Genomic DNA, 9,065 nt, shown 5'->3' with positions numbered 1-9,065 from the left:
ATGCTTTGTTTTAAGGTTGAACTTACTAAGCATTTTTGCTTACCTAGTTGTTTCATGTTATAGGTAAGAGAAAGGGCAAGGCAGAGCAGTGAGCGCTGGAGTCTACCTTGCAAATGTACATGTGGACCGACCTTTTGGGAAGCCGTTTTATTTTTGGAAATGTTGTGTAATTTACCTAAACTAGGCTCACCTTACTCGTTATAGAATATGTTTGTAAATAAATGTTAAGTATGGCCATACGACTTTTCATAAGTTTTTTTTATACGGGTTTTTGAGACATTTTATTAAATAAAAACATTTATTTTTTTGCTTTATCGAGTCTTGAAAATCTGGGTCGTTACAGTTGGTATCAGAGCTCAAGTTGAGCCGGTTCTGTAGACAACCCACATGTACATTTCGCAAAGATGACTGGCACTCACTTTAAGTACTGTCTCTTCCATTAGTGTGTTGTTTTCTTTTTATTTACCTCAATTCTATAAATTGTAGGTTATGGTCGATATACCTGAGATAGGTGACCCTGCGATAGGAAAACTACCCATGATCCCTTCGCCTAGAATCGATTTTCTATAGACTCTTTAACGATGAGAATTCCTTGCCACTTCGAGTACGAATGATGATATCAGCGTGCCATTTGGCAATGTACGATGTACATGATGAAAGTCTTCGGTAGAGCCAGAGGAGGATCCCGAGCAGTCGGATAAGAATACTGACATAAAGTTGGATATCTTGATGGATAGCCTAGATTAGATTATACTGTGAATGTCTTATTGATACTTTTTGTAAAGACTTCGCAAACCTACTAGGTTGTAGGACTTTGGTGTAATTGTAGTTAGGGTTCTCTTTTTGGATTATCATCCTGCTAACTAAAATCCTATGGCATGATCTGTCATTATCATTTTTATTGCTAGGCTAGTATTCTTCCCTACTATACATTGTGGTATAAAGACTTGTGATGGTGCCTAACACTTGAGCCAGGGGAGGTCGAGTTGTTAATCAACCAGACCCAACCAAGAGAGCGGCCATTGACCAAGATCCAGGTCATGGCCGAGGCAGAGGAAGGGTCGGGGCCGAGGACAAAGAGTACAACCAGAACCAAATCTGGCAACTCAGATAGAGGATCTTTGAAATTTGTGGCGGCTACCGAAAGGGAAAAGGTAATCTGCGTTGGTATTAACTTTTCATCCATATGCGCTTAGGAGCTTTTTGATTTTAAATCAAATAAAAATGGCATGGAAAAGAGCTCAGCTAAAGCTCAGAACGTGCATGCCGCTAAAGCTCCAAACCAAGCTGCTAGAGTTCGCGAGATAGACGAGCAGATGAATAATCTACAAAGGCTAGTGGAGACGTAGGGAGCCCAAATTGAAAGAGGGAAAAATAGACAGGAGGACTTTGATGCCCTCCAAGATGAAAGTTTTAACACCCTTTTTGGGACGACTCCCCATGCCACCCAATAATGCTCAGAACAATGAAGTACCACCTGAAAACAATGAAGAACAGAACCCTGGCCCACAGGTAATCGTTGAGCAACCTGTACTACCCATAGAAAGAGCTGCCCGAGCAAAACCTATATCAAAAAGGTTCGGCAACCAGAATCCACCTATATTCGAGGGGAGCAGTGACCCTTCAACGGCAGAGGAATGGATCAGTATTTTGGAAAGGATCTTTGAATTCATTGGAACTACCGAGAGAGAGAAGGTAGTCTGTGCAAGCTATATTGTAAGAAAAGATGCCCGCATCTGGTGGGACGCAGCCAAGAAAGGGCATAACGTTCCCAAGATGGAATGGCCAGAGTTATTGACCTTATTCAATGGCAAGTACTTTAGTAAGGCAGTGATCGAGCACAAAGTGAATGAGTTCACTAATCTGAAGCAGGGAACATCGAGCATGCTGATATGCAAGCAAATTACAGAGGTAGGAAGAAGAGATCCGCCTCTTGAGGCAACAACAGGTTCCTGCAGGGAGCGTTCAGCCAGAGGCACCACCTATGCTGGTACCAGTAATAGTACAGGCATGAGAGGCTGGGAATAAATGGGAACCTCTCTACGAAAGGTTCAAAAAGTAGCACCCTCCAATTTTTTAGGGTAGTGCAGATCCGGCCAAGGCTTAACAGTCGATGAGTATGGTTACCACTATCCTGGATTTCATGAGGGTAGTTGGCAATGAAAGGGTGGCCTGTGCCACATATATGAATCGGGAAGAAGCTCGAATCTAGTGGGAAGTGATACCCTAGAACAAGAACGTGAATACAATGGATTGGGAGGAGTTTAGAATGGTATTCAATGAAAAGTACTATAATGATGCAGTTGGGATACAAAGACAGAGGAATTCAGTAAGCTACTGCAGGGAAACATGTCATTGACAGAGTATGCACTGAGGTTTGACAGATTAGCCAAGTTTGCTCAATACTTGGTACCAACTGATGGAGCAAGGAAGGAAAGGTTCCTTTAGGGGCTACAGCCTATGATAGCCTAGGATGTTCACATCACCACCATGCCTGGGGTGACAACATATGCATAGGCGGTAGAGAAAGCCCTTACGATAGAGAGCGCAGAGAACAAAATTCTGGTGTGAGAACGGTGCCAGGAGAGACATCAGGACGATGGGACCTCCATTTATGGGTTCAAGAAAGGGGCGAAGGCCCCAGTGACCAGAAAAGGAAGGGTCCAGATGCTAATTCAGCTCCAAGCCCTGATAGGAGGCCACGTGGTATACAGATAGGCCGCCAGGGCAGCAATGTGGGAGGGTGTCGAGCAAAGGCTTGCTTTTTGTGTGGGATAGTGTGCCACTTAAATAAATATTGCCTGAGAGCAAGAAAGGAATAAACAAGGAAGGCAGACAGCCTGAATCCACCTCGAGTGTTCGCATTGACGTAGGCAGAGGCTGAGGCTAGTCCCTTAGTAGTGACAGGTCAACTTTCTAGTGTTGGAACCTCTTATATTGTTTGATTGATTCTGGTGCTACACATTCTTTTGTTTCTAGTAGAATATTTGGCAGATTGTGTAGGCCATGTCATTATTATACTATGGGGTTCGGAACATTACTGCCCACTGGGGTGCTAGTAATTTCCAAGAGATGGGTTAGATCATTGCCAGTGACTGTGGATGGCAGAGAGTTGTCAGTTGATCTAACTGAGTTGGTTATGAACGACTTTGACATGACGTTTGGGATGGACTGGTTAGTGAAGTATGGGGCAACCATAGATTGCAAGAAGAAGATGGTACCCTTTGAGCTTGAGGGTGAGGATCCCTTTGTATTTGCTTGCACTGTGCATGGACCCTGTGTACCTATGATATCAGCATTGAGGGCTAGAGACCTAGTGTGAGGTGGTTGCATAAGATTCCTAGCCAATGTGGTAGATACCACTCAGGTTGTGATAGTGGGACCAGAAGAGACTAGATTAGTCTGTGAGTTCATGGATGTGTTTCTAGAGGATTTACCAGGTTTGCCGCCACACAGAGAGATAGAGTTTGTTATTGAACAAGCACCAGGGACAGAGCTAGTGTGTAGGGCAGCGTATCGAATGGCCCCAACAGAGTTGAAAGAACTGAAGGTACAGTTACAGGAATTGTTAGACTTGGGTTTTATTAGACCCAGTTTCTCTCCATGGGGTGCGGCAATCCTATTTGTTAAGAAGAAGTACAATTCTCTAAGGATGTGCATTGATTACAGGGGACTAAACAAGTTAACTATTAAGAACAAGTATTCTCTGCCAAGGATAGATGAACTGCTTGATCAATTGTAGGGTAAGACGGTATTCTCGAAGATAGATCTTTGATCTGGTTATCAACAACTGAGGATCAAGGAGGAAGATATACCGAAGACTGCTTTTTGCGCCAGATATGGGCATTATGATTTTTAGTTATGTCATTTGGGTTAACTAATGCCCCAGCAACTTTTATGGATTTGATGAATAGGGTGTTCAAAGACTATCTGGATCGGTTTGTGATCGTCTTCATCAACGATATTTTGGTTTATTCCCAGTCAGAGGCAGAACATGAGCAGCATCTCAAGTTGGTTCTATAGTGGCTGGGGGAACACAGACTATATGCGAAGTTCAAGAAGTGTGAGTTTTTGTTACCGCATGTGGCTTTTCTTGGCCACATTGTCAGTAGAGATAGGATCAAGGTGGACCCAGCTAAGATTGAGGTAGTTAGAGATTGGCCAAGGCTAAGTAATTCTTCAGAGATCATAATTTTCCATGGATTGGCAAATTATTATAGGCAATTTGTGGAAGGGTTCTCAAGGATTGCTACCCCATTGATGGAGCTGACATGCAAGAACTTGAAGTTTGCGTGGTTAGACAGGTGTGAGAGAAGCTTCCAGAAGTTGAAGCGGCGATAGATTACAGCTCCAGTACTGAGTCTTCCAACAGATCATGAGAAGTTTGTAGTGTGCTATGATGCCTCGAGACAATGTTTGGGTTGTGTTCTTATGCAGGCAGGAAAGGTGATTGCGTATGCATCACATCAATTAATGGAATATGAGTAGAGGTACCCCACTCATGATCTAGATTTAGCAGCGGTGGTCTTTGCATTAAAGGTATGGAGGCATTAACTTTATGAGGAGAAGTGTGAGATATACATTGACCACAAGAGTCTGAAGTATTTCTTCACGCAGAAGGATTTAAACATGAGACAGAGGCATTGGCTAGAGTTGATGAAGGATTACGACTATGAATTCATGTACTATCTAGGGAAAGCCAACGTGGTGGCAGATGCCTTAAGCCGAAAGAGGCCGGGGAAATTATAAAGTGCGAGACAGATATCTAAGGAATTGGTAGAGGATATGACAAGAGCAGGAATAGAGTTAATGGTGGGCCAGTTAGCCAATATCACACTTCAGTCTACTCTTTTGAAGAGGATAAAGGAAAGCAAGTTGAGTGATCCACAACTAATGAAGATTAAGGAGGATACTTAGCTAGAGTGGCTAAGGACTATTATGTCTCAGATACGGACTTACTGAGGTACAAGGGTCAGATTTGTATTCTGATGAATGTTGTTATCAGAAGAGAGATTCTGGATTAATCTCATACCACCCTTTACTCTTTCCATCCAGGCACCACGAAGATGTATCAGGATTTGTGATCGCTATATTGGTGGCCTGGGATGAAAAGGGATGTAATCGAGTATGTGGCTACGTTCCTGATGTGTCAGCAAGTCAAGGCTGAGCATTAGAGACTAAAAGGGCTATTACTGCCTCTGGATACCCCAGAGTGGAAATGGGAAGATATCACAATGGATTTTGTTGCTGGTTTACCCAGGATTGTGGGCCAACATGATTCGATGAGGGTTATTGTTGAAAAATACACCAAATCAACTCACTTCTTACTAGTGAGGATGAATTATACAGTTGACTAGTATGCAGATCTCTATGTGAGAGAGATAGTGCGCCTTCATGTGGCTCCGAGGTCAATTGTATTAGAACGGGACCCCACATTTACTTCCAAGTTTTGGGGAAGTTTGCATAAGGCTATGGGTACACATCTGAAGTTTAGTATTATTTATCATCCTCAGACAGATGTTCATTCTGAAAGGACGATTCAGATATTAGAGGACATGCTGCGAGCATTTGTGCTAGACTTTGAAGGTTCCTGGAGTAAGTATTTTCCTTTGATAGAGCTTTCCAACAATAATAGCTACCAGTCGACCATTGGAGTAGCTCCTTATGAGATGTTGTATGGTAGGAAGTGTAGATCGCCCATTCACTAGGATGAGATGGGAGAAAGGAAATACTTGAGTCATGTTGCAGTTCAAAGGACCAATGAGGCTATTGGGAAAATCAGAGCTCGGATGCTCGAATCTCAGAGTAGACAGAAAAGTTATGCAAATACGAAGTGCAAGAACATGGAGTTCCAAGTGGGAGATTATGTCTTCCTTAGACTTCCACCATGGAAATGGGTGAAGAGATTTGGAAAGAAAGGCAAGTTAAGCCCTAGGGTTGTAGGACCGTTTGAGATCCTGGAGAGGATTGGACAGGTAGCCTATAGATTGGCCTTACCTTCGGCATTGTCGGGCGTACACAATGTGTTTCATATTTCTACATATTGGAAGTATGTATTAGATATGACTCACGTATTGAGTTATGAGCATCTGGAGCTGCAGGCAGATCTTTCCTATGAAGAACAACCAATCCAGATACTAGACAGGAAGAAAAAGGTTCTGAGGAACAAAACCATACCTTTGGTTAAGGTATTATGGAGGAATGCCAAAGCTGAGGAGGCGACCTAGGAATTAGAGTCCAACATGCGGGATTAGTATCCCGAGTTGTTCAGGTAAAATTTCAAGGACGAAATTCTTGTACAGAGGGGATAATTGTAACGTCCCAATTTCCCTAATAAGGCTTAGTGCATGGATTAGGGGGCCTGGAGGGCAATAATTCATTTAATTATGAATTTGCGTGATTATATGAATTATGTGAGTTATATTATAATATGACTATATTGGAATGTTTAGGTGTATTAAGCATGCATGCGGGCCTGTTTCTTATTAGAAGGGCATTTTCGTAATTTTGGCATGTTGAGGGCATATTTGAATATATATATATATGTGTGTGTATTTTATGATTGAGACCACATTATTATGTGGATATATTTGGGTTAGTCAGCACGAGGCGATCCTAGGGAGCAAGTTAGCGGTTTAGTCATAATAGCGACTAATACTCGGCTCAGGGTGAGCCTAGGGGTATTTTTGTAATTTAGCACATTACTGGAATTTATCGGGTAATGGGAAATTGTAGTGCCTTAGAATTTTACTTAGTTAGATAGTAGTATCCTATGTTGTAGTATTTAATTTTCGTGATATTGGTTCAAGCCGATAATTATATGGAAATTCGTAGAGCTAGTTATGAATTTTTATAAGGTTAGCCTATTTTTTAGAAATATAAATTTTATCATAAGGTTTAATTAATGTAGTTTTTCATAGAAATATTATTTATTATAACCTAAGGTTTAGATAGAATAATTAAGAATGTGACATTTGTCACATATATGTTTATTATGTATTTAAGGATTTTAGATGAATAAAAATAATCAAGGATAAGCCTAGGAAGTCTTGAACCATCCCTTAGATGCTAGGATCTCGTATTACTCAGTCAAAGTAGTTTACATAACTTTAAGTGTGCTTAAAATGTGCAAAAACGTGGTTTAGTATAACAGTGTAAGCCGATATATCGCAACTATAGGAGTCGATATATCGCCTATGCTAATACGGAAAACACGTCAACTTTGCACGAACGAAACCACGAAGCCTCGGGAAAACATGGGAGGCGATATATCGCCTATATGGGGCAATATATCAGCTCCAGTAGCCACTTTTGAAACTCCGTGGAATTCGAAGCTAGAAACAGCCCTCAACGGCATGGACTTGTTCTTGAACAATTTTGACTGAGTTCTAGGCATTTGTTGAACGAAGAATCCCATTTTTATTCATTTATTTATTCATTTTAATGGGAGTTAGTTTCACTCCTTGAACTCTATAAATATGACCCTTCACTCGGCCATTTTCATCATCTTTCAAACACTTCTCAGAGCCTCCAAGTTGCCAATTTCATTCTAGAGAGAAACACTAGGGTTTTGGGGTTAAACTTTCAAATCTAATCTTTTATAAACACTTGGGAAGTAAGCTATAGTGTGATTTATGTGTTTAAGGTATAGATCAAAGCTCTAGCTATCTAAGGTACTCTTAATCCCCAAATCCAATCTACTTTTACTCTTCTTATTCTTTTCTTTCAGTTCAAATCCTAACTCGATATAATGGTTTTTGGTTAGGTGCTCGGTTTCTTTGAAACTTAAGGTTTTCAGTAAGTCATTATTCCAATGGTTTAAGATCTTCTTTTTATTTTCTTCTCTCTAGGAAACTTATGGTTTTACTGTTTGTTTTTAGGAGTTTCCAATCCCGCACTTGTCTCCTATATTTCCAGTTTTGGTAAGGAAAATAAGTTATATTTTATGTCCTATGTGTTTGTATGTATGCTTTTATGTTTGTAGTCACTTGGGAAATATGGTTGCTTAGATAGATAATCCCAAGATTTTTATCATTATCATAGACTATAGTTTTGTCTTAACCTACCTCTAAAATAGTAGTTAAGAGGACTATAACGATTTTTATCACATACTATGATAATGAGTTAATGACCATTAATATTGTAGTTCATTTTATTTTTTATGTTTTATTTTTTAGTAGTTTTTCCTTACTGGGCATTAGCCTCATTCTTTTTTATTTAGATTGTGCAGGTAAATGAACATGGAATGCGGGACGGATCCAAGGCGGCTTTGGCATGTGTATTGAGCAGGGAACTAAAGGAATGAACTGATGGGATCGATCGAGGATGATGTTGACATTTTGTTCTCCTTGTTATTTTTATGTATAAACAATGGGATCCCGTACTGTTGGATTTTTATAATAAAGCTTTATTATTCTATGTATGTATCCAAAAGATAGTAGCATGTCTTAGTATTTTTAAAGGTTCGAGGTCTTTAGATTAGTCGAGTCTTTACAGAAATTTCTTGGTGATTATTAAAGGATATTGGAATTAACAAGGAAATTATGAGGCGATAATTGAGATTGCGGGAAATATGGCAAAAGACTAAATTTCCCTTGAGGGCATTAAAGAGCAAAGCATATGCAAGGGGCATTTTAGTCTTTGTGCCAATGTAGTGACTTACTCTCTAGAGTCCTTCAGAGGCAAGAAACCAAAGAAAAAACAACACTCAGCTCTCACTCCTTCATTCTCTCGGTGCTCAATTTCTCTCTAAGCAAGGTTGGGATTTTGGAGATTTTGAAGAAGAATTCTTGAACTTAAAGACTTGGAGGTGATCCAAAACTGAGGAATGATTTACGACAACTTAGTGTCGGATTATATAGCTGGAAAGCTTGGAATTTCAGAGGTAACATAAGTTCTGAGTTTTTTTTTGTGGTTTTTGAGTTTTAGAGATTTTCTAGAATTATGAGTTTCAGTGGTGTTTTGGCTGGGTTTTTAGGGATTATATGTTGTATATGATGTCTGGAAATGAATGTGGGGTATAATTCTGGTTTTGGTTTGGAGTTGTGGTGGATTTGGAGGGGATT

The sequence above is a fragment of the Humulus lupulus genome, chromosome 3 (assembly GCF_963169125.1).
Source record: "Humulus lupulus chromosome 3, drHumLupu1.1, whole genome shotgun sequence".
Classification (NCBI taxonomy): Eukaryota; Viridiplantae; Streptophyta; class Magnoliopsida; order Rosales; family Cannabaceae; genus Humulus; species Humulus lupulus.
The sequence above is the reverse complement of the archived record's forward strand: the minus strand, read 5'-3'. Positions refer to the sequence as shown.